The 25224-nt window shown below is 40.5% G+C and overlaps 1 protein-coding gene across 1 annotated transcript in view; it reads left to right on the plus strand.

The window, feature by feature from the left end:
• Positions 1-910: 910 nt before the first annotated feature.
• NEXMIF (neurite extension and migration factor) overlaps positions 911-25224 on the plus strand; it is a 144954-nt gene continuing 120640 nt past the window's right edge. Inside the window, exon 1 of the mRNA XM_060292313.1 lies at positions 911-1046. The gene's annotated coding sequence lies outside the window, so the exon portion shown is untranslated. The remainder of the gene's footprint in view (positions 1047-25224) is intronic.

Consider the following 25224-nt stretch of genomic DNA (forward strand, 5'->3'; position numbering starts at 1 on the left):
CTGGGCTGGCTGCAAGAATGCGGGGTGGGGGGTGGGGGTGGGGAAGGGGGTGCGCGCCCTTTATGACAGGTGGCCGCGCAGTGCGCGCTCCCGGGCGCCTGAGGGGAGGGAGGGACAGACGGACAAAGTGGGAGGGGGCACATGGGAAGGGACCGTAGAGAGGGTAAAGAGAACACGGGAGGAAAAAAAGAGGGCTGTGGTGGGGAAGGGAGGTAGAGGGGGGATCGCGTCCAGCAAGAACAGCCCTGTTGGAGGAAACAATGGCAGGGGCAATAGCGATGGTGGCAGCCGAGGCAGTCCCACTCTGGGCACCTTTCTGAATGGGCAGAGGCAGATCGGGGAGAAGAGGAGACCAGGCAGCGCCCGCAGAGGCTCTGAGAAAAGCGGCGCGGGAGGAGAAGGGGGAGGAGGAGGAGGTGGAGAAAGGCCGGGGGGGGGGAGGAGTGGGCAAGAGACAGGGGGAGAACCCGGGAAGGAAAACCAGTAGCATCAGCAGCAGCAGCAGCAGCAGCAGCAGCAGCAGCCGCAGCAGCAGCAGCAGCAGCCACCGCCACAGCAGTAGCAACATTTAGCAATAGCTTTAACAGCGATAGCGACAGTAGCAGCCGCCCTCCTTCTCTCTCCTTCCCGCGGACGGCCACAGCGACCGCACTGAGCAAGGCTCCAGCGCCGCGCGCGCAGCCCGCTAGTGAGATAGCTCCGGCCCGAGCAAGCGGAGGTGCACGCTGAGAGCCGACTCCAAGAGCAGCCGGCGGCCGCTGAGGCGCTGAGTTTCAGGGCCAGAACCTGATAGCTCTGAAGCCATCTAGCATCGCCGCAGCGGCGGCGCCTGAGGGAGACAGTCGCGTCCACCTGGCGGGCCCGGCGCATGGAGCTGAGGCAGAGGCGGCGGCGGCGGCGGCAGCAGTAGCAGCAGCGGCGGCGGCGGGGGCAGCTCGAGCAGCTGCGGCGACGGCGGCAGCCCAGCCTTGACTGCGGCTGCTCTAGCCCCAGCGCCCGCTGCTTGAGCCCGCCGGCAGCGTGCACCTCGGGAGTCGGCCCGGGAGGTGAGTATGAGCGCTGCCATCCAGCCCCCTGGCCTTCTCGCCGGCTTCCCGGTTGATGCAGGGTGGCGGCGGCAGGGGGTGGAACGAATTGGGGGAAGCCGAGCGAGAAGAGGAAGGGAAAACAGAAGGGAGGACGTCTGTGTGAGAATGGCGTGCGTGTGTCTGTATACGAGGGAGTGAGGCCGCGAGGGCGAGAGATCCCGGCTAGCCCTGACAGGCACTGCAATCTAGGAAAGGCCTCTGTGCTTGCGCCGGCGTGTGTGGGGTGGGGGTGGGGGGGAGGGGAAACGAGCGGGCTGGAGCCGCCGGGCTCAGAGCCGGGCTGCTGGGGCCAGCTTAGTGCCGCTTCCCTTCGGGCCGGCTTTCAGGAGATCCTGTCTGGGGAACGGGCACTAACACTGCACGCTCCGGCGGGAGCGGGCAAACGCACGCGGCGGCGGCGACCGGGCGTCAGGGCCAAAGCGGCAAAGGTGCGAAGCGCGGTCGCCGGCGGCTCCCGTGCGCGCTGGGCTGCCCTGGCGACCACAGAGCGCCCCTGAGCACGCGCCACCCGACCAAGGCCGCGGGCGGGTCTAAGTTGGGGGCCTACCGAGCCTCACCCGGCTTGTCACCTTTGCATAATTGGCCCGCGGCCCCTTCCCGCTCTCGGTGGCAGTCGAATCGACGCTTTCCTGCGTGGCTTCTGGCGCTTCGCTCTGCCGCGCCCCGCAGCACACGTCCGCTCCGCTCTCGCACACCCGGTGGGGCGGGGAGGCCGCGAGCCCGCTCGGGGAGCGGGGCCAGGCTCCGGGAAAGTGTGGAAAACGCGCCGCTGAGTTGGCGCCGTTCTGCTGAGGAATCCAGTGGTTTCAGCATGACTGCTTCTGTCTGTCTGATCCGTGAGGGACCGAATAACCCGCTCAAGGTTTTCTGTCTTTTTTAGAAGTTAAAAAAAAAAATTGGCATACCCATTTCGACACCAGCACATTTGATTTTCTTTGAGCTTCTGCATTTTGGAATAAGTGGGTTTCGTATTTTGCTTCTGGGTTTTGGCTCCCAGCATATTGTTGAATTCTGTGCACAGCAATATACTTAGCTCTGTGGCCTTTTCCTAACATTCCATTTTCTACACTGTTATCTGAAAAGACATGATTTGTGTGTAGGGCTGCCAGGGCTGTTTTTAAAAAGCATCTAAAGCACTTTAACCTGGGATTTGAGTATCTCCTTGGTTGTTTTTGGTGGAGGAGCAGGGTGTGCTGATAGTTGCCGAGATATTTTGCTTGGTGAGCAAAGGTGCTCCATGGTTTTTTGTGAATTATAGAGATCATTTGGATTTCGGGGAATGAATCTCCCTTACATCTTTTACACATAGGGTAACATGACCAAACGTTTTATTTACAGCCATGACGTTCTCATGGCTGAGGAGAATTTACACTTATTTAAAACATATTTTTAGAAGGGAACAAAAAAGGCCTAAGTAACTGTCATTTTACATATTAACTGGGAAACCGGCTAATCAAATAAAACTGGCTGAGTGTCTGAAACTCTATCCCAGTGAAATATGTGGCTGTGAATATAATTAACCATCTGTCTAGTGAGCAATTTAAATTTGGGCTGGTACATTTTTATTACAGTGTCTAATTTCTGGAAGACTTGGACATTTTACCCAACAGTAACAACAAAAACGTAGTCACTTACTAGGTCAAAGATTCACTTGTGTGATGGTGGGATTTCCCTTCCTCTTTCCCACACCTCATCTCTACTAGTCCCCATACTCCCTGACCTGGGAGGTCAAAACAAACCTCTTGCTTTTGCAAATGGCATATTTACAATAGAGGAACTCAAACTAGGCATGGCAGCTAGTAATTAGACATTTTTGTTTCTTGGAAATACCTTCCAATATTTTACCTCCCACAGAACCTAGATAAATTGCATGCATTTGAGTTGAAAAAATATAATTCTTTGTGCACATGTGTTCAGATGGAGTAGGGTGATTCAACAAAATTTGTCTTGAAATTTGATTCTGTTCACTTTCTCTTATTCTAATTATCCACAGCTCTCCCCTAGCTGTCCCAACTGCCCTTCCACACCCCACAGACACACACTCACATACAAAAAAAACATATCCTTTTGTCCTTATAGCCAGTTTTTTAGGTTAACAATATTCAGATCTGTGATTTTAACAGTATGATGAGAAACTGCTTTTTTTGGGGGGGGAGTCAACAGTGTAAGATAGAATAACATGAAAGGACATCGTACATATTGTTAAAATGTTCCCTATGATGTGATTTTAACCAAAAATTTATTATGAGGGAAAAAAGAAATAGATTTTGGGTAAAAAGAAATAGATTTTGGGTGGAGATGAAATGGCCCTGGGAAGATTAGATTTCAGAGACCTCCACCAAATAGCTGTTGTTAACACAACACAATGTAACATAACATAACATAATTAAAATGAACCACGGATTGATTGTGCAGTGAGCTAGAGAAAGTCTTTTAAAAGAAAATGCTTTTAAAACAAATATTTGGCTAAATAAAAGCTCTGATAAATGGGTAACAATTATGTAAGCACATGGTAGAATTTGACATATGTCAAGTCTGTTAAATAAATCAACCTGTTCAGTGAATAAATATTCGATGCATCAATGCATTTTAAAACACGCACACACACACAAGCAAACCTATTACACCCTGTTGCCAAAGTCAAACAAGTGCAGAACACTGCCGCTTTCTCTCTGTTTTACCCAATCTGTCTCTCTTCCCTTTTCCTTTTTTTCCACAATTGTCTGATTACCTGTAAACTACCTAGTGAGCAGAGAGAGCTAAAAATGTGGTGGTGTTGCCTGTGTTTAGGAGGTGGGAAAAGAGAGATGAGAAAAGTGATAAGGGCTGGATTTTAAACACATATGCTCATGGCTTTCTGACACAATCAACGGTGGAGATCCCAGTCTCACAGAAGTATTTGCTTAGGAGACGGACTAGCCTAACCAAAGAATCATTGATTGCAGTTTCTGTGCTCCTAAGTCCAGTTCTAGTGAATACTTTCTTTTTCTCCAAACCCTTTGCTAGGGAACGTGTTCCTTTTGGTCTCATTTTATATAGATAAGCACTATGTCTTGATGTCTTTCCCTCTCTTGTTCTCTGGTGGAAAAAGGACTGATGTCTTCAGGACCAACTACTATGCACATAATCTTAATTTTTCTAAAAGGAACTTCAATAAGTCATCTTCTCCATCCTCAGTAAGATGATTTTGACATAAGCAATTATCTACTATTTTCTCAAACACCCCGAAGTCCCATTTAAAAGTTATACCTCTCTCCCTCAGTAGCCCATTTTAAGTATTACACAGCCAGCCTGAGCAAGAAGTTGCTCCTAATGTTTAACCTGAGGAGGTATAGAGGTTAGAGACCAAGATTATACTGTGGGCCTGACTACTAGAGTAGTGCCAAGCTATCTTCCATTGACAAAAGGCATAGAGATTCATTTTGTTTGGGGGAAGTTAAAGCATTTCCTCTAAGTTAAAGCATCCTAGTAAGTAGGATGGTCATATGTTGTGGTTTATACCTGTTGTCCCAGCATACTTATTTCACTCTCAACTGTCCCATTTTGGACAAAAAAATTCTATGGTCACCCTAACTATAAGTCACCTTTAAATCAAACTGTGCTTCTTGATTTGGGGAGATGGTTATATTTGTAAAACTTGCATGAGCTTTGAAGGTGTCATAGTCCCTAATCAGCTCAGTCTGTCTTTTTCCTAGCTAAGAAGCCTTTCTGGAGGTAAAATCCCAGAAATGATTCAGGCTTTGGGCTTGACGGAATTGGATTATTGGGCCTAAAGACATCCCTCCAAAATGCATTTGTGCACACACACACACACACACACACACACACACACACACAGAGGTGTTGTCTGCATGCTGGAGAGTGGCTGATCTTACTTTCATGAAAGACTGGTAATAGGTTATAAGCTTAAAACATATCAGGAGGCATTTAGGTTTAGAAAGATCATCCTGACCATAGTAGTTCTAAGACAAAAGAGGGTGGTACCAATTGAGGTGTGAATTCTTCTCTTTTTATTTTATTTATTTATTTATTTGCCATTCCATGCGGCATGCAGCATCCTAGTTCCCCGACTAGGGATCGAACCCAGGCCCCCTACAGCAGAAGCACAGAGTCCTAACCACTGGACCTCCAGGGAATTCCCTGAATTCTTCCTTTCTTAAATTTTTTTTATTGGAGTATAGTTGATTTACAATATTGTGTTAGTTTCTTTTTAGAACACGTTTTGAGAAGTACACAGGTAAATCTCTGTCCAGAATAGTTTGCATGTGGTCTTGTCAAATATACAAATAAAATTTTAATATACATATTTATATTACATATACAGTAAGTCCCCTACATACGAAACTTCAAGTTGCGAACTTTCAAAGATGTGAACGTGCGTTCGCATGTCCAATCACGTAAGTTAGTTCACGTGTCTGGTGTACATTGTCACGTGCATGCATCCTCTACAAGTGGTTGTCCTTTTGTGTACTTTACTGTACAGTACTATATAGAGTACAGTAGTACAGTGTCTTTATTTCAAGCCCAGGATGTCCAGAAGCAAGCGTAAAAGCAGCGGTGATGTAGCTGGTACTGCTAAGAAGTGGCAGGCGATAACGATGGAAACAAAAGTGAAAATAATTGAGAGAGACAAAAGGAAGAAGTAACTGAAGAACCGAAGAGATTCACGAAGCAGGAAATGGCAAGGGAATTTTCTTTATTTGAGGAGGCACTGTTAGTTTTGAGGCACAGGACCCAGACCTAGAATGGTACACGAAGGTTGCAGCAACCTTTCAGAATGCAATCCAGTGCTACCGTGTCACCTACGACGAGAAAAAAAGAGCTACTACCCAGACATCACTAGATCGTTTTTTCAAGAGGGTAGATAGAATTGAATCCAACAAGGAACCAGAACCTGTGCCATCAACGTCAGGCATGAGTGAAATTGCAGCTTGCCCTCCATCTGCTATTGCTGACGATCCTTCAGCTCTACCATCTCCCACCTCCTCTCCCTCCTCCAGTCAGTAACTCTTCTTGCCTGTTCACTCGATGCCAGCCCCTGTATGCCAGCTGTTGTACTGTACTACTGTACTTTGCAAGGTACTGTACTCTAAGATTAAAAATGTTTTCTTTTTTGTTTGTTTTTTATGTATTATTTTTGTGAAAAGTACTATAAACCTATTACAGTACAGTACTATATAGCCGATTGTGTACCTAGGCTAACTTTGTTGTACTTACGAACATATTGGACTTACGAACGTGCTCTCGGAATGGAACTCGTTTGTATGTACGGGACTTACTGTATTATGTATATTTCCATTTGCCTTTTGTGGAATGGACAACACTACTTTTTAAACTGCCTTCCAGTCTTAAGTGTCTGTGATTGGCTTTCATTGATCTAGGGTTAGAGTCAAAAGAGACTATGGCCCACAGGCCAAATCTGGCTTGCTATGGAAAAGGAAATAATGTAGACATGAAGAAAATGTGAAGCCATTTAGAGTTGCTTTTACAAATGTTTTCAAGCTTCCTCTTCATAACTGAGCTTTACTTAGGCCAGTGTTAAAATGAGTCCACATTTCCTGAACACATGTCTGTCAGCTGATATCTAGGGTTTGGGAGATTGTCCAGAACCTGGTGGGGTGGCAGGGGGTTGACCCCAAAAGTGAAATCCACATGTGGATTTTGTTTGTTTGAGTCAAAATGTCAATAGTGATCTTTTCTTTCCTGCCTATTACAGTAACTTAAATTTTGTGGTGCTAATAAATTCTTCCTGTCTTCCTTTCCAATATTTGCCATGTCATTCCAGGCATCCATGTGATTTATTAACCCAGAGACCAGGTCTCAGCAACTTGCTTGAACAGAGACCTGCTGTCTCTTTAGTTACTAAATAACTGGAACACATTCTGAAGAAGAGCTTTACTGAGTAGGGGAGTAGAAAAAGTAGGCCATCACTGTCTAGCTCAGTGGTTCCTAACCTTTTTTTTTTGGCATGAACCCCTTTGAAAATATGATGAATGCCAAGGATTCTCTCTTCAGAAACGTGCTCATTTAAATATATGACACTTTCATACACTTTCAGAAAGTCCAACCATGCATTGTGAGTTAAAAACCTCTGCACTAGCCTTTGCCCAGTTGTTACGGTAATTCCTGTCACATGGCTGTCATGGTCAAGGTAACTTGAAACGGAAGACATGAAAATGACTCTTCCAAAAAAGGCTGTTATTAGTATACTTGTGGTTCACAGCTACTGTTATAAGCATTTTTCTGATTAGCCTTCACAGGCATTTTTTATTATGAAAAAGAGTCACTTACACTCATTTTGACATTACTATTCTCACCAAAAACAAGTCAAGTCTAGTTTCTCCAAATCCTTTACTTGTCAACTTTCAGATTCTTAAAAATGTCTGTTCAGCACTCACCCTTCACAGGTTCATTATTAATATATAAAATGCATTACATAAAAGCTCACTCATGCTTACCTACCCCCATCTCTCTCTCTTCTTCATCTCTCGTTCTATCTCTATATATTCCTCTTAGCCAGTGGCCTTGACAAAAATAGGAAGCTCTTGTTAGCACTGATTGTTGAGTACAGTGATGGAGCCAGAGAGGGAGGTGGTGTCCAGATATCTTCATAAGGACGACCCTTGGGACTCATGGGCCTTTTGCAGTATTAGCCATCCTGGAGATCTAACATCATATATTAAAGGCAAAGCTCCTTAACCTCTGCAAACATGAATATATGTCACATCTGTGCCATGCAGTTGTGATGGTAGGAATATGTGGTATTCCTGTCCATGAATAAATGTTTCTTGCCTGTCTCTTTGCTTCTTTTCTTAGCAGTTTGGGGTATGGCAGAGTATGAGGGCTAATGGAATTCTAAATCTGAATGGATCTATTAATGATCATTTCTAATTCAATTCAGCAAACATTTATTGAGCATCTACTATGTGCTAAGCACTGGGATACTGGGGAAGAGAAAAGAATAAAACAGATTCTCCTGTCTTATAGAAAATTAGTTTTGTTTCTGGCTGGGTCTTTTTACCATCTTTATTAATTTACCTTACCCTTTTTCTAATTTAATGCATTTTTCTATTATTTCTACACTCTCCCTGTTAGAAAATAAGTATAAATGTCCTCTTTTCTAATACAGCAGGAAATTCCCTACCAAACAGTTACCTCTAGCTAAGTTGAGACAAGATTTCCAGCCTCCATGGCACAAATGTTTCTGCTTATTGCTGCATTGGCTTAGCAGGCCCCATTTAATAGGGAGTAACATGTTTCTTTTCCCTGCAATTCTGAGGCAAGATTTCTATCATTGATATCATTGGTGATGTGGAATTGCAGATAGCATTAGCCATGATGTGTTGACCATTGACTCAAGATTTTAGTCCTTAGTTATTGACTTCTGACTAATGAATTGAATGTACTCTGCAAAAAGCCAGTTGTCCATCTTTGAGTGGGTTAGTTTTTAACTCCTAGTTGGTGATTATATTAGTTTTCTATAGCTGCTGTAACAAATTACCCAAAACTTAGTGGTTTAAAACAACATAAATTTATTATCTTACAATTCTAGAGGTCAGGAATCTGAAATAGGCCTCCCTGGGCTAAAATCAAGGTGTGAGCAGGGCTGAATTCCTTTCTGGAGGCTGTAAGGGAAACTCCATTTTCTTGTCTTCCAGCTTCTAGATTCTGCCCACATTTCTTGGTTCACGGATCCCCCTACATTCTCAAAGTTAGCAATGGTGGATTGATTCCTTACGTTGCATCACTTCAATCTTGCTTCCATCGTCACATCTCCTTCTCTGACTCTCACTCGTCTGCCTCCCTCTTCCACTTTTAAAGACCTCGGTAATTACATTGGGTCTACTTGGATGGATAGTACAGGATTATCTCCCTATCTCAAGGTTAGTTGATTTGCAAACTTAACTCCATCTGCAACCTTAATTCCCCTTCTGCCATATAACCTAACATATTCACAGATTATAGTAATGACCCTACTTTGGAGGGTCATTACTCTGGCTACCACAGTGACTTGATTTTTTTTCTTTCCATTTTGAAATAGTTATAGATTCACAGGAACTTGCAAAGACAGAGAGGTCCTGTGTAATTTTTACCCAATTCCCCCAATAGTTATATCTTATATGACTATAGTATAAGACCAAAACCATGAACTTGATATTAGAACAATGGGTTTGTTTAGTTCTGTGTCATTTTATCACATGTGTAGATTTGTGTACCACTACCACAATCAAGATAAAGTACTATTCCATCACCAGAAAAGATCTGTCTTGTGCTATCTCTTTATTGTTTTTTATAGTCACACTCACCCCCCTCACCTCCACTATTCCTAACCCCTGGCAATCACTAATCTTTTTAAAATATAAATCTATTGTTTTGTCACTTCAAAAAATGTTAATATAAATGGAGTCATAGAGTATGTGACCTTTTCAGGTTCGCTTTTTTCACTCAGCATAATGCCCTTGAGATCTATCCAAGTTGTCTTCTGTATAAACAGTACATGCCTTTATAATGTTGAACAGTATTCCATGGTATGCATGTATCACAGTTTGTTTAACCATACATGTTAGGGACATTTTGGTTGTCTCCAGTTTTTTGCTATTACAAAGAAAGCTGTGCGGGTTAGTGTACAGTTTTTTGTGTGAACATGTTTTCATTTCTCTAGGGAAAATGCCCAGGGGTGTGATAACTGGGTCATATGGTAAGTATATGTTTAGTTTTGGTTTTATTTTTTTGCGGTACGTGGGCCTCTCGCTGTTGTGGCCTCTCCCGTTGCGGAGCACAGGCTCTGGAAGCACAGGCTCAGCGGCCATGGCTCATGGGCCTAGCCACTCCGTGGCATGTGGGATCTTCCTGGACCGGGGCACGGACCCATGTCCCCTGCATCGGCAGGCGGACTCTCAACCACTGTGCCACCAGGGAAGCCCGTATATGTTAATTTTTTTAAGAAACTGCAAAACTGTTTTCCAGAGTTCCTGTACACAACTTATCACAGTCTACTAGTATCAACATTTTACCTGTTTAAATAAACCTTACCTCTCTTTAAGTCCTTTTCTCCTCCCTCATTTAAAATATTATAGTCCTAGATATTTCCTCACTATATATTTAGAACTATATCAGACAGTGTTATAATTTTTGTTTCAACTGTCAAACATAATTGAGAGAACTCAACAGGAGAAGCAAAGTCAATTGTATTTACTCTTACTTTTACTCTCTGTTGTTCTTCCTTCCTTCTTGAGGTTTCAAGATTCCTTCCTCTATATTTTTCTTTCTGTTTAGAGAACTTCCTTTAGTCATTCTTTTAGTGCAGGTTTGTTAGCAGTGAATTCTCTTGGTTTTTCTTCATCTGAGAATTTCTTGATTTTTCCCTGCATTCCTGAAGGATATTTTCACTGCATATAGGATTCTGAGTTGACAGTTCTTTTCTTGCAACTCTTGAAAAAGGTTGTGCCACTCCCTTCTGGTCTCCATGGCTTCTGAAATCTGCTGTCATTTGAATTGTTTTTTCCCCTGTTAGTAAGACATCATTTCTCACTGCTTTCAAGTTTTTAAAAAAAAATGTCTGTAGTTTTCAAAAGTTTGACTCTGATGTGCCTTGGCATAGATTTCTTTGGTTCATCCAGTTTGGAATACTCTTAGCTTCCTGAATATGTAGGTTTATGTCTTTTGCTAAGTTTGGGAAGTTTTCAGCCATTATTTCTTTGAATACTTTTTCTGTCCTGCCTTCTTTATCCTATTGTTCCAGGCCTCTTATAATGACAGGAAAGTTAGATATTTATTTATAGTCCCACAGAGACCCTGAGACCCTGTTCATTTTTTTTTTAATCTAATTTTCTTTGTTGTTCAGATTGGATAATTTCTATCATTTTATCTTCAAGTTAGCTGATTCTTCCCTCAGTCTTCTTCATTCTGTTGTAGAGCACACATATTGAGATTTCTAAAAGAATTTTAGTTATTGTATTTTTCATTTCTAAAATTTCCACTTGGTTCTTCCATATATCTTGTATTTCTTTGCTGAGACTTTCTATTTTTCATTTGTTTTAAGAGTGTTTGTAATTGATTATTGAAGCATTTTTATCATGGCTGCTTTAAAATCTTTGCCAGATAATTCTAACATCTCTGTCATCTTGGCTTTGACAGCTATTTGCTTGCGTTTTTCATTTAGCTTCAAATATTTCTGGTTCTTGGTATGATGAGTGATTTTTAACAGAAACCTGGACATTTTTGTAGTACATTATGAGACTCTGGATCTTATTTAAACCTTCTGTTTTAGCTAACTTTTGCTGATACTGCTTCAGCAGGGGAAGGGAGTGTGCTTGCTGCCTTTGTTATTGCCAGGTGGAAGTGGAAGTTCAGGTTCCCCACTCAGCCTCTGTTGACACTTGGAGGGCAGGGCTTCTCATTACTTCCAGGTGGGGGTTGGAATTCAGTCACATTTCAAGTGCTTAATACCCATATGTGGTTAGTGGCTACCATATTGGACAACACATACATAGAACACTGTCATAGGAAGACAAGGGGTGGGGAAGGGAGCTTGGTCCGATAAGAATTGAGGTTTGGGGTTAGATACTGTGGCACAGGTAGAATACGACAAAGACCTAGTTATAGGATTTGAGGTCTGTGGCTGGGGTTTGTTTCCAAAGCCTGAGGTGCTATGAATACTACAGAGATATGGGTACAGGGAACTTAACTGGACATTATCGACCCAGTAGAGTTGATAGAAACTATAGCATAGTATTAACCAAGTTTCTTCCTCTCAATCTTTGTAAGAGAGGTGGGGTGACATGTTGCAGATTCCTATACCATTCCATTTGGTTAAAGGGAAATTCTCCCCTATTGGGAAGAAGTTTGTTTATTCATAGCAACAAACTCCACCTCCATGACTGAAGTAACCATTGACTGAAGAAATAGTAACAGAAAAGAGTAGGTTATGAAAAGGGTATTCATTTGATTTGTAGAATCTAGGGTTTATTTGGCATGTTGGTGGCCCCTGTGTTCTGATACTTGAGGCTTCCAGCATGCTCAGCCAGTTGGGAGCATTTGTGAAAGAGCTCTGTCCTTCACAGAGCTCCGTGTTGACTTGGCACTTTTTTTGTCCAAGGCCTAGAGAGTCAGTAGACCCTGTTACACAGCTTCTTTGTGCACTGGCATAACTGTTGCCTTCTCAAATCTCTCTTTGCTTAGACTTGTAGAAGTGTCCTTAATGTAGAGTCAGTGTTCACAGTTTCCCCTAGGGGTAGTTCAGTAACATTTTCCCTTATTGGATCTCTATATTTGGAAATACATCTTTTGAGTGTTTGTTTTTATGGACTGCCTATGTACTTTATCTCTCAGCAAGGGAAGAGGTGTACCCATTGTCTATTGAATATATGTTATATGTATGGTATATAAGTCACATTGCCTTTTCCCATAGCAAATCCTATATTTGTAAAGCTGTGGCCTTGACATGTTAAGATGTTTCATAAATGACACAGTAAAACCATTTGGCTAAATAAGTGAAAGAAAGGGAATTGTGCAGTGCTACAATGAGTTTTTCAGATTTATGTGGTTTGACTTAAAGCTACACAAAAATGCATACTCATCTGAGGGAGAAGCAGTTTGGAAGTTAGGCTGTAAAGAGAGAGATAGGCATACTTTATAACCCAAGGTCAAGGTATAGGTTGTAAATCCAGGACCGTGGCTCACCTAGATCCTTCCATATGTGTATTTGTGGGGAAGAGGTTTGTTACTCTTTGTTCCTGGTTTGTTACTCAGAGATATGGAGATAATATAGTGGGAGCAACCAAAATCCCGATTTGTTACTTTGTCTCTCAAGAAGGCTGCAAATACACCACTTAATTTTGAAGACAATGATCACTAGTTAAGCAGAGGGGCCAAAGGACCAGGATACTGTTATACAGATCTGGGAAGAGAACCTGGAATCAGCCTTCCTTGCCATTGATCTCACCCTTTTCCTATAAGCCACTGTTTTTGCCCTATTTTAACAATGCTTTGGTAGCTACACGTACATATATTTAGCACCTGAATAAATGGAAAGACCCATTTGTTTAGATAAGGTGGTAATGTCATGATATTTCTGACCCCAATGATTCATCAAGGACAAGTCACTTCTAGCCAACCACTGAGAGATGATGGAAAGCAGGTAGGTGGACTAATCTCTCCTTTTTGATTCTCACCTCTACCATTTTACCCTCAGGTATGACTTTGATATCTTACAGCACTGAGCACCATTGGTTAATGGAGGCCTAAAATGGATGCAGCTAATGCCCTGAATGGAGTTCCTTTATTTTCTGAAAATTCACTTTATTAGCAGAGGACTTTTGTTTGTTGGAAGATGTTTAATCACAGTTTTGATTTCATTACTTGTGATCAGTCTGTCCATATTTTCTATTTCTTCCTGGTTCAGTCTTAGAAGGTTGTACCTTTCTAAGAATTTGTCCATTTCTTTCAGGTTGTCCATTTTATTGGCATATCATTGCTTGTAGTAGTCTCTTGGGATGATTTGTATTTCTGTGGTGTCAGTTTTACTTCTTCTTTTTCATTTCTAATTTTATTGATTTGAGTCCTCTCTCTTTTTTTCTTGATGAGTCTAGCTAAAGGTTGATCAATTTTATCTTCTCAAAGAATCAGCTTTCAGTTTTATAGATCTTTACTGTTTCTTTTTTTCATTTCTGTTTCATTGATTTCTGCTCGGATCTTTATGATTTCTTTCCTTCTACTAATTTTGGGTTTCGTTTGTTCTTCTTTCTCTAGTTGCTTCAGGTGTAAGTTTACATTGTTTATTTGAGATTTTTCTTGTTTCTTGGGGTAGGATTGTATTGCTATAAACTTCCCTCTTAGAACTGCTTTTGCTGCATCCCATAGGTTTTAGGTCATCATGTTTTCATTGTCATTTGTTTGTAAGTATTTATTAAATTTCCTCTTTGATTTCTTCAGTGATCTCTTGGTTATTTAGTAGCATATTGTTTAGCCTCCATGTGTTTGTGTTTTTTACAGTTTTTTTCCTGTAATTGATTTCGAATCTCATACCACTATGGTCAGAAAAGATGCTTAATATGATTTCAATTTTCTTAAATTTACTGTGGCTTGATTTGTGACCCAAGATGTGATCTGTCCTGGAGAATGTTCCATGTACACTTGAGAAGATAGTATATTCTGTTGTTTTGGGATGGAATGTCCTATAAATATCAATTAAGTCTATCTGGTCTAATGTGTCATTTAAGACTTGTGTCTACAAATTCAATGCAATCCCTATCAAATTACCAATGGCATTTTTCACAGAACTAGAACAAAAAATTTTACAATTTGCATGGAAACAAAAAAGACCTTGAATAGAAAAAGCAATCTTGAGAAAAAGAAAACAGAGCTGGAGGAAACAGGCTCACTGAGTTCAGACTATACTACAGGGCTATAGTAATCAAGACAGTATGGTACTGGCACAAAAACAGAAATATAGGTCAATGGAACAGGATAGAAAGCCCAGAGATAAGCCCATGCACATATGGTCACCTAATCTATGACAGAGGAGACCAGAATATACAATGGAGCAAAGACAGCCTCTTCAACAAGAGATGCTGGGCAAACTGGACAGCTACATGTAAAAAAAATGAAATTAGAACACTCCCTAACACCATACACAAAAATAAACTCAAAATGGATTATTTAAATCCATTATCTAAAATCCAAAATCTAAATGTAAGGCCAGACACTATAAAACTCTTAGAGGAAAACATAGGGAGAACACTCTTTGACATAAATCGCAGCAAGATCTTTTTTAACTCACCTCCTAGAGTAATGAGAATAAAAACAAAAATAAACAAATGGGACCTAATGAAACTTAAAAGCTTTTGCACAGCAAAGGAAACCATAAACAAGACAAAAATACAACCCTTAGAATGGGAGAAAATATTTGCAAACAAAGCAACTGACAAAGGACTAATCTCCAAAATATACAATCAGCTCATGCAGCTCAATGTCAAAAAAAACAATCCAAAAATGGGCAGAAGACCTAAATAGACATTTCTCCAAGCCAATAAACACATGAAAAAATGCTCAACATCACTAATTATTAGAGAAGTGAAAATCACCACTACAATGAGATATCACCTGACACTGGTCAGAATGGCCATCAACACAAAATCTGTAAACAATAAATGCTGGAAAGGGTGTGGAGAAAAGGGAACCCTCTTGCACTGTTGGTGGGAATGTAAAATGGTATGGTCACTGTGGAGAACAGTATGGAGGTTCCTTAAAAAAACTGAAAATAGAACTACCATGTGACCCAGCAATCCCAGTACTGGGCATATACACTGAGAAAACCATAATTCAAAAAGACACATGCACCACAGAGTTCATAACAGCACTATTTACAATAGCCAGGACATGGAAACCACATAAATGTCCATCAACAGAGGAATGGATAAAGAAGATGTGGTACATATATACAATGGATTACTACTCAGCCATAAAAAGGAACAAAATTGGGTCATTTGTGGAGACATGGATGGACCTAGAGACTGTCATACAGAGTGAAGTAAGTCAGAAAGAGAAAAACAAATATCGTATATTAATGCATATATATGTGGAATCTGAAAAAATTGGTATAGATGATCTTATTTACAAAGCAGAAATAGAGACACAGACTTAGAGAAGAAATGTATGGATACCAAGGGGCAAAGTGGAGGGTGGGATGAATTGGGAGATTGGGATTGACATCTATGTATAAAATAGATAACTAGTGAGAACGTACTGTTTAGCACAGGGAATTCTACTCAGTACTCTGTGGTGACCTAAATGGGAAGGAAATCCAAAAAAGAGGGGATATATGTATATATATAGCGATTCACTTTGCTGCACAGTAGAAACTAACACAACATTGTAAAGCAACTATACTCCAATAATAATCTAAAAAAAAAAAGAATCCAGAGGCCTGCCTCAGACAGCTGAGCCACATACTAGACAAGAACACCCTCAAATTACTCTTTTAAATGAAAAGCCATCTGGGCATAATATGCACTGAAAGGAAACGTGTGATCCTAGGTATGCTCTTTATTTTGCCCTCTGTCCTTTTGGTCTTCCTCAGCCTTTCTCTGGTCTGCATTGCTCTGACTCCACTCTCAAGATTCCTCTAGAAGGCCCTTAGTAATGAGCTTCTCCCTTCTCCATGTGTTTTACTTATGGCACTGAAATCCTGGGTGTCACACAATGTAAGGCAGCATTGGCTACAGTGAGCTCAGAGGAGGATGCTAGGGCTACCAGCTGTTTCTAGACCCTCAGATAGAAGGAGTGCTTAGGCAGCTGGGATAGCCTGAGGTGGGAGAGGCAGCAGTGGATGATAGGGCAGAGAGCTGCTATCTGGGCTTGTTGCGGAGATGGCCAGCTGAGAGAGACAGCTGTGTGTTCAGTGGTCCTGAGGAAGTAAAAACTAAGATTGGTATGTCTTCTTTAGGAGACAGTTATGTTAAGGGACCATAGGCACTAAAGCTGCCAAAAATAATACACCCTCTCTTCTAGAGGATTCAAAGGGCTCCTATGTTTTATTTCATTTGACCTCACAAACAACCTCATGGACTTAGGAAAGGTAAATATTGAAGACCACATAGGACAAATTGCTTCTCCTCCCTGGGCCTCAGAGTTTTCAAACTGTGAAATGAGGGCTTGGTCTAGAGCTAATCTCCTAGGTCTTTTTCCACAGCGACAGTTTCCACAATGGTAACTTTTTCCAGATGGGGAAGTTGAGTCTCAGATACATTAAAGTGAATTTCCCAAAGCCACACTGTAAATCAGGGACAGAGTGATAACTACAGGCCAAGCCCCGATTCCTTCCCTTAGATTGCCCTATCAGTGGTCTCTTTGAATAGTGAGGTAAGGGGGTCTTTCACTTCCGAACACATGAAGCCTGTGCTCATCCATTCCATTTAACACTCTCCCTCGCCTTCACAGCCCACCCCCCCTCACTTATCAGCAGAGCCTTTAACCTTCCACTTGATGTTGCCCGGGATCCATATCTCCTTTGACTATAGCTGCTTTCCTGGCATATTGTGTGGCTGGATGCAAGGTCATTGCTACCCTTAGAGAGCTAAGTGTGGAGCCAGCACTTTAGTTACCTCAGCCAAGGGAGGCTATGGCTCCTGGGTGTGGCAGAGGGTCAGGGTAGGAAGAGCCATTCAAAAATATATTGTGAGGTGCCCACAAAAAGCAAGGACGGCTGCCGGAAAAGGGCTGACAGAAGGGGCCATGGGGGAAATCAAGAGACAGTGAGTTGATAAAAGCAAATGGATTCAATTATCAATCAGAACGCAGCAAAGAGCCGAGATGACTGAGCTTTCTTCAGAGTTGGAGGATAAAGTGGCATTTCTGACTGTGATGAGGATTTAGCTTGGGGAAGGGCAGTAGGGGAAAAATGAAAAGCTTTTATCTTCAGCAGGTTCAGCTTTTGTAGTAAGACATTTAGATTAAGAAATGTTGTGTGCTGAGTACTGTGAGGGAATAAATTCAGAGAGCCATATTCCCCATATGATTCCTGGAAACCAGTAGGAGTTTGGCTCAAGAAGGGATGGCAGAAGGTGATTTGTGGTGTTGTAACAGCCGCCTTGGAAGCCAAGATGGAAAATTTGTCCCTGAAAGGCTAGATAGTTGGAGGAGACTCACTGAAAGTTTCTGTCCGGAGAAAATCAATGAAACAGAGTAGGGTTTTAAATACATATGGTGGGGGATGGGGGATTGAACACCCAAAAGCACCCATCTTGCAATGGGTTCATTCATTAAATCTTTGGCTTATAGAGTTTGTTAGCTTCGGGCCAAAAGTTCCTGAGGCTCCAAGAGCCTCTCTGTATCTCATCCTGGTGACCCCCTCTTTCATTTTTCTTTGTCTTGTTACTTTTTTCTCTTTTCCATTTCCCTAGTTTTGAGATTAAATTCACTTACCATTTATCAAAATAATCCATGAACATTTCAGATTGTGAAAAATATGGAAAAGAAATAATCAAATTTTGCTTTTAAAAATGACTTACATTTTATTTTGAGTGATTAGAAAAATACTGAAGAACATTTAGAATCAGTAATACAACAAACACACCTAGATCTTTACTCAGAATTGACAAACTTAACATTTTTTTATTGTGGTAAGAACATTTAACATATCTACCACTTAACAAATTTTAAGTTTACAGTACAGTATTGTTAACTATAGGCACTGTGTTGTACAGCAGATCTCTAGAATTTATTCATGTTGCATAACAACTGTTACCATTTTTTTTACATCTGTATTGGAGTACAATTGCTTTACAATGGTGTGTTAATTTCTGCTTTATAACAAAGTGAATCAGTTATGCATATACATATGTTCCCATATCTCTTCCCTCTTGCGTCTCCCTCCCTCCCACCCTCCCTATCCCACCCCTCTAGGTGGTCACAAAGCACCGAGCTGATCTCCCTGTGCTATGTGGCTGGTTCCAACTAGCTATCTATTTCACGTTTGGTAGTGTGTATATGTCCATGCCACTCTCTCTCTTTGTGACAGCTTACTCTTCCCCCTCCCCATATCCTCAAGTCCATCCTCTAGTACGTCTGTGTCTTTATTCCTGTCTTACCCCTAGGTTCTTCATGACATTTTTTTCTTAATTTCCATATATATGTGTTAGCATACGGTATTTGTCTTTCTCTTTCTGACTTACCTCACTCTGTATGACAGACTCTAGGTCCATCCACCTCATTACAAAGAGCTCAATTTCGTTTTTTCTATGGCTGAGTAATAATCCATTGTATATATGTGCCACATCTTCCTTATCCATTCATCCGATGATGGATACTTAGGTTGCTTCCATCTCCTGGCTATTGTAAATAGAGCTGCGATGAACATTTTGGTACATGACTCTTTCTGAATTATGGTATTCTCAGGGTATATGCCCAGTAGTGGGATTGCTGGGTCATATGGTAGTTCTATTTGTAGTTTTTTAAGGAACCTCCATTTTGTTCTCCATAGTGGCTATACCAATTCACATTCCCACCAGCAGTGCAAGGGTGTTCCCTTTTCTCCACACCCTCTCCAGCATTTATGATTTGTAGAATTTTTGATGATGGCCATTCTGACTGGTGTGAGATGATATCTCATTGTAGTTTTGATTTGCATTTCTCTAATGATTAATGATGTTGAGAATTCTTTCATGTGTTTGTTGGCAGTCTGTATATCTTCTTTGGAGAAATGTCTATTTAGGTCTTTTGCCCATTTTTGGATTGCGTTGTTTGGTTTTTTTTGTTATTGAGCTGCATGAGCTGCTTATAAATTTTGGAGATTAATCCTTTGTCAGTTGCTTCATTAATCCTTTGACATTGCTTCATTGCAATAGTCAGTTGCAACTATTTTCTCCCATTTGAGGGTTGTCTTTTGGTCTTGTTTATGGTTTCCTTTGCTGTGCAAAATCCTTGAACTTTCATTAGGCCCCATTTGTTTATTTTCGTTTTTATTTCTGTTTCTCTAGGAGGTGGGTCGAAAAGGATCTTACTGTGATTTATGTCATAGAGTGTTCTGCCTATGTTTTCCTCTAAGAGTTTGATAGTTTCTGGCTTTACATTTAGGTCTTTAATCCATTTTGAGCTTATTTTTGTGTATGGTGTTAGGGAGTGTTCTAATCTCATACTTCTACATGTACCTGTCCAGTGTTCCCAGCACCATTTATTAAAGACACTGTCCTTTCTCCACTGTACATTCCTGCCTCCTTTATCAAAGATAAGGTGACCATATGTGTGTGGGTTTATCTCTGGGCTTTCTATCCTGTTCCATTGATCTATCTTTCTGTTTTTGTGCCAGTACCATACTGTCTTGATTATTGTAGCTTTGTAATATAGTCTGAAGTCAGGGAGCCTAATTCCTCCAGCTCCGTTTTTCGTTCTCAAGATTGCTTTGGCTATTCGGGGTGTTTTGTGTTTCCTACAAATTGTGAAATTTTTTGTTCTAGTTCTGTGAAAAATTCCAGTGGTAATTTGATAGGGATTGCATTGAATCTGTAGATTGCTTTGGGTAGTAGAGTCATTTTCACAATGTTGATTCTGCCAATCCAAGAACATGGTATATCTCTCCAACTATTTGTATCATCTTTAATTTCTTTCATCAGTGTCTTATAATTTTCTGCATACAGGTCTTTTGTCTCCTTAGGTAGGTTTATTCCTAGATATTTTATTCTTTTTGTTGCAATGGTAAATGGTAGAGTTTTCTTGATTTCATGTTCAGATTTTTCATCATTAATGTATAGGAATGCAAAGATTTCTGTGCATTAATTTTGTGTCCTGCTACTTTACCAAATTCATTGATTAGCTCTGGTAGTTTTCTGGTAGCATCTTTAGGATTCTCTACGTATAGTATCATGTCATCTGCAAACAGTGACAGTTTTACTTCTTCTTTTCCGATTTGGATTCCTTTTATTTCCTTTTCTTCTCTGATTGCTGTGGCTAAAACTTCCAAAACTATGTCGAATAAGAGTGGTGAGAGTGGGCAACCTTGTCTTATTCCTGATCTTAATGGAAATGCTTTCAGTTTTTCACCATTGAGGATGATGTTGGCTGTGGGTTTGTCATATATGGCCTTTATTATGTTGAGGAAATTTCCCTCTATGCCTACTTTCTGCAGGGTTTTTATCATAAATGGGTGTTGAATTGTGTCAAAAGCTTTCTCTGCATCTATTGAGATGATCATATGGTTTTTCTCTTTCAATTTGTTAATATGGTGTATCACGTTGATTGATTTGCATATATTGAAGAATCCTTGCATTCCTGGGATAAAACCCACTTGATCATGGTGTATGATCCTTTTAATGTGCTGTTGGATTCTGTTTGCTAGTATTTTGTTGAGGATTTTTGCATCTGTGTTCATCAGTGATATTGGCCTGTAGTTTTCTTTCTTTGTGACATCCTTGTCTGGTTTTGGTATCAGGGTGATGGTGGTCTCGTAGAAGGAATTTGGGAGTGTTCCTCCCTCTGCTATATTTTGGAAGAGTTTGAGAAGGATAGGTGTTAGCTCTTCTCTAAATGTTTGATAGAGTTCGCCTGTGAAGCCATCTGCTCCTGGGCTTTTGTTTGTCTGAAGATTTTTAATCACAGTTTCAATTTCAGTGCTTGTGATTGGTCTGTTCATATTTTCTCTTTCTTCCTGATTCAGTCTTGGCAGGTTGTGTATTTCTAAGAATTTGTCCTTTTCTTCCAGGTTGTCCATTTTATTGGCATAGAGTTGCTTGTCTTAATCTCTCATGATCTTTTCTATTTCTGCAGTGTCAGTTGTTACTTCTCCTTTTTCATTTCTAATTCTATTGATTTGAGTCTTCTCCCTTTTTTTCTTGATGAGTCTGGCTAATGGTTTATCAAGTTTGTTTATCTTCTCAAAGAACCAGCTTTTAGTTTTATTGATCTTTGCTATCATTTCCTTCATTTCTTTTTCATTTATTTCTGATCTGGTCTTTATGATTTCTTTCCTTCTGCTAATTTTGAGGGGTTTTTGTTCCTCTTTCTCTAATTGTTTTAGGTGTAAGATTAGGTTCTTTATTTGAGATGTTTCTTGTTTCTTAAGGTAGGATTGTATTGCTATAAACTTCCCTCTTAGAACTGCTTTTGCTGCATCCCAAAGGTTTTGGGTCGTCGTGTCTCCATTGTCATTTGTTTCTAGGTATTTTTTGATTTCCTCTTTGATTTCTTCAGTGATCACTTCGTTATTAAGTAGTGTATTGCTTAGCCTCCATGTGTTTGTATTTTTTACAGATCTTTTCCTGTAATTGATATCTAGTCTCATAGTGTTGTGGTCAGAAAAGATAGTTGATACAATTTCAATTTTCTTAAATTTACCAAGGCTTAATTTGTGACCCAAGATATGATCTATTCTGGAGAATGTTCCATGAGCACTTGAGAAAAATGTGTATTCTGTTGTTTTTGGATGGAGTGTCCTATAAATATCAATTAAGTCCATCTTGTTTAATGTATCATTTAAAGCTTGTGTTTCCTTATTTATTTTCATTTTGGATGATCTGTCCATTGGTGAAAGTGGGGTGTTAAAGTCCCCTGCTATGAATGTGTTACTGTCGATTTCCCCTTTTATGGCTGTTAGTATTTGCCTTATGTATTGAGGTGCTCCTATGTTGGGTGCATAAATATTTACAATTGTTATATCTTCTTCTTGGATCAATCCCTTGATCATTATGTGTTGTCCTTTTTGTCTATTCTAATAGTCTTTATTTTAAAGTCTATTTTGTCTGATATGAGAATTGCTACTCCAGCTTTCTTTTGGTTTCCATTTGTATGGAATATCTTTTTCCGTCCCCTCACTTTCAGTCTGTATGTGTCTCTAGGTCTGATGTGGGTCTCTTGTAGACAGCATATATATGGGTCTTGTTTGTGTATCCATTCAGCCAGTCTGTGACTTTTGGTGGGAGCATTTAATCCATTTACATTTAAGGTATTTATCAATATGTATGTTCCTATGACCATTTTCTTAATTGTTTTGGGTTTGTTATTGTAGATCTTTTCCTTCTCTTGTGTTTCTTGCCTAGAGAAGTTCCTTTAGCATTTGTTTTAAAGCTGGTTTTGTGGTGCTGAGCTCTCAGCTTTTTCTTGTCTGTAGAGGTTTTAATTTCTCCATCAAATCTGAATGAGATCCTTGCTGGATAGAGTAATCTTGGTTGTAGGTTTTTCTCCTTCATCACTTTAAATATGTCCTGCCAATCCCTTCTGGCTTGCAGAGTTTCTGTTGCAAGATCAGCTGTTAACCTTATGGGGATTCCCTTGTGTGTTATTTGTTGTTTTTCCCTTGCTGCTTTTAATATGTTTTCTTTGTATTTAATTTTTGACAGTTTGATTAATATGTGTCTTTATGTATTTCTCCTTGGATTTATCCTGTATGGGACTCTCTGTGCTTCCTGGACTTGATTAACTATTTCCTTTCCCATATTAGGGAAGTTTTCAACTATAATCTCTTCAAATATTTTCTCAGTCCCTCTGTTTTTCTCTTCTTCTTCTGGAACCCATATCTGTTACCATTTTTAACATAAAGTTTGCTTTAGGTTTTTTCCAGTGAGAGAAATAATACACTAGACACAAGTTAAATTCTGTTCCCTATTCCTCTCCAGTCATTCACAGAGGCACAGATGAATTTGGTATGTGTTCATCCATATAATTTATATATCCATAAGCAATATATAGAATTGTCCTGTTTGTTTTTCTTAATTTACATAAATAATATCCTAATGTATGTGTCATTCTGTAGCTAGTTTTCTTTTCCTTTATTCAACATCTTGTTTAGGGTTGTATTCCATTTTCCTTTTTACATTTCCTTTGCCCACTCTAACTGTACTGTAGAGTAGTGGTCCCCAACCTTTTTGGCACCAGGGACCAGTTACGTGGAAGACAGTTTTTCCACAGATGGGAGGAGGGGGGATGGTTCAGGTGGTAACGCAAGGAGCAATAGGGAGTGGCAGATGAAGCTTTGCTCCCTCACCAGCTGCTCACCTCCTGCTGTGCAGCCAGTCTCCTAACAGGTCATGGTCTGGTTCCAGTATGGGTCTGCGGCCCAAGGGTTGGGGACCCCTGCTGTAGAGCCAATTACATGTATCTTACTTTTTCATGATATTTTTCATGATAAAATAATATCTAATCACATTATAAGAAAATTGGAGAATCCAACCAATTGATAGCTCTTAGGACCAGAGAGCAATTTGCAAAGGCTTTAGGCAGCTCAGCCAGCCCAGTGATTTTGGCTATAAAACATTGAAGAGCAAAATTGGAAGGGTCTCTAGGGACACCATCTTGTCAGTCTCCTACCCCATTTTGTGAAGGAGTAACAGAGGCCCAGAGAAGGAAAATTAGTTATAAGGGCACACGTCCATTTAATATTGTACTTGAGACCCCTGGCTCCCTATCCTGTACGTGAAAACTTTCCATGGCAAAAATAGAGAGAAGAAAGAAACCTAAAACTGAAATTGTTTGTTATAAAGACAATCCATTTTAATAAATTGTGGTAAAAACAGAAGAGTATAAAAATGAAGAAATCAAGGGCTGTCCAATTTAATATTTTTATCTTCTAAACTTTTTTTACTGTACGTTTTTAATATTTCTATGGTTTCACCTTCCCTTGCTTTTTTCCCCACTTAACATTGTAATGTCATAATGTACAGTTTTCAAAAGACAGATTTGTACATTGAAATCTTGCCAATGAACAATTTTTAAGGCACACTTTTGCTATGTAGCCATTAAAATAGCATAGGCAGGGACTTATGTAGAGAAAGAAACAAGGACCATGCTATATCCCCCAGCAAGTTTGTTCCTGTCCTTTGACCAGATCTTGTTCTTCTAAAAAACAACAAAACCTCGACTGACATTTTCAGGGTTGCTGCTCCTGAATTATTCATATATAACAGTTAGATTATGGTCTGAAATGGCTTGGGGTATGACCAAGGGATACCCTGACACACCCCTCCACCTCCAAACCAAGGATAAGAGGTGCCTCTGAGGCCCATGGGGAGCCAATTCTGGGGCTTCCAAGCTCAGAGAAGCCACCCCAAGGAAGAGACAGTGGTTTGTTTTCTCGTTCTGTGGGGTGAGATCAGGTTCTCAGTTTTTCAAAGCTCGAGCACAAACAGGATAACAGTGTTTAAAACTTCCTCAGTATTTATGTGAGAGGGGCATCCATCCCTGACAAAGCCACACCACTTCTACACACACACATATATAGTTGGAACTGTTGAGTACAATTTTGGTTACACTCATTGTCGTATATGCAAAACTACATTCAACTATCAAAACCTGCTGGGAGAGAGGTGATGGTTTATCATTCTAGATAGTTCAATGTGTTTGAAACAATGAAGCACCAAGAGATTAAGCTACTCACTCAAGGTTACACAGCAAAAAAAGTAGGATGCTGAGATTAAAAAATAAAATAAAGTGAAATGAAACATCGTTATTCCTGGTCTTGGGTCTTGGAAAGCCAGACCTTAGCCCACTGAAGCTCACCACGCTTCTGCTTTAATCAGTTTAATTCATTGCTAACTTGCCCTTGATGCCTTTGATTCTCTTTAGATGGGCCAAATGTCAAATCACAGTAGTTGTTCAGAAGCACCTGACAGTTTCAATTTTTCAGTTCCAGGCTCTGTTCTTTCACGCAGTG

Source organism: Globicephala melas, chromosome X (assembly GCF_963455315.2).
Source record: "Globicephala melas chromosome X, mGloMel1.2, whole genome shotgun sequence".
NCBI classification, from domain to species: domain Eukaryota; kingdom Metazoa; phylum Chordata; class Mammalia; order Artiodactyla; family Delphinidae; genus Globicephala; species Globicephala melas.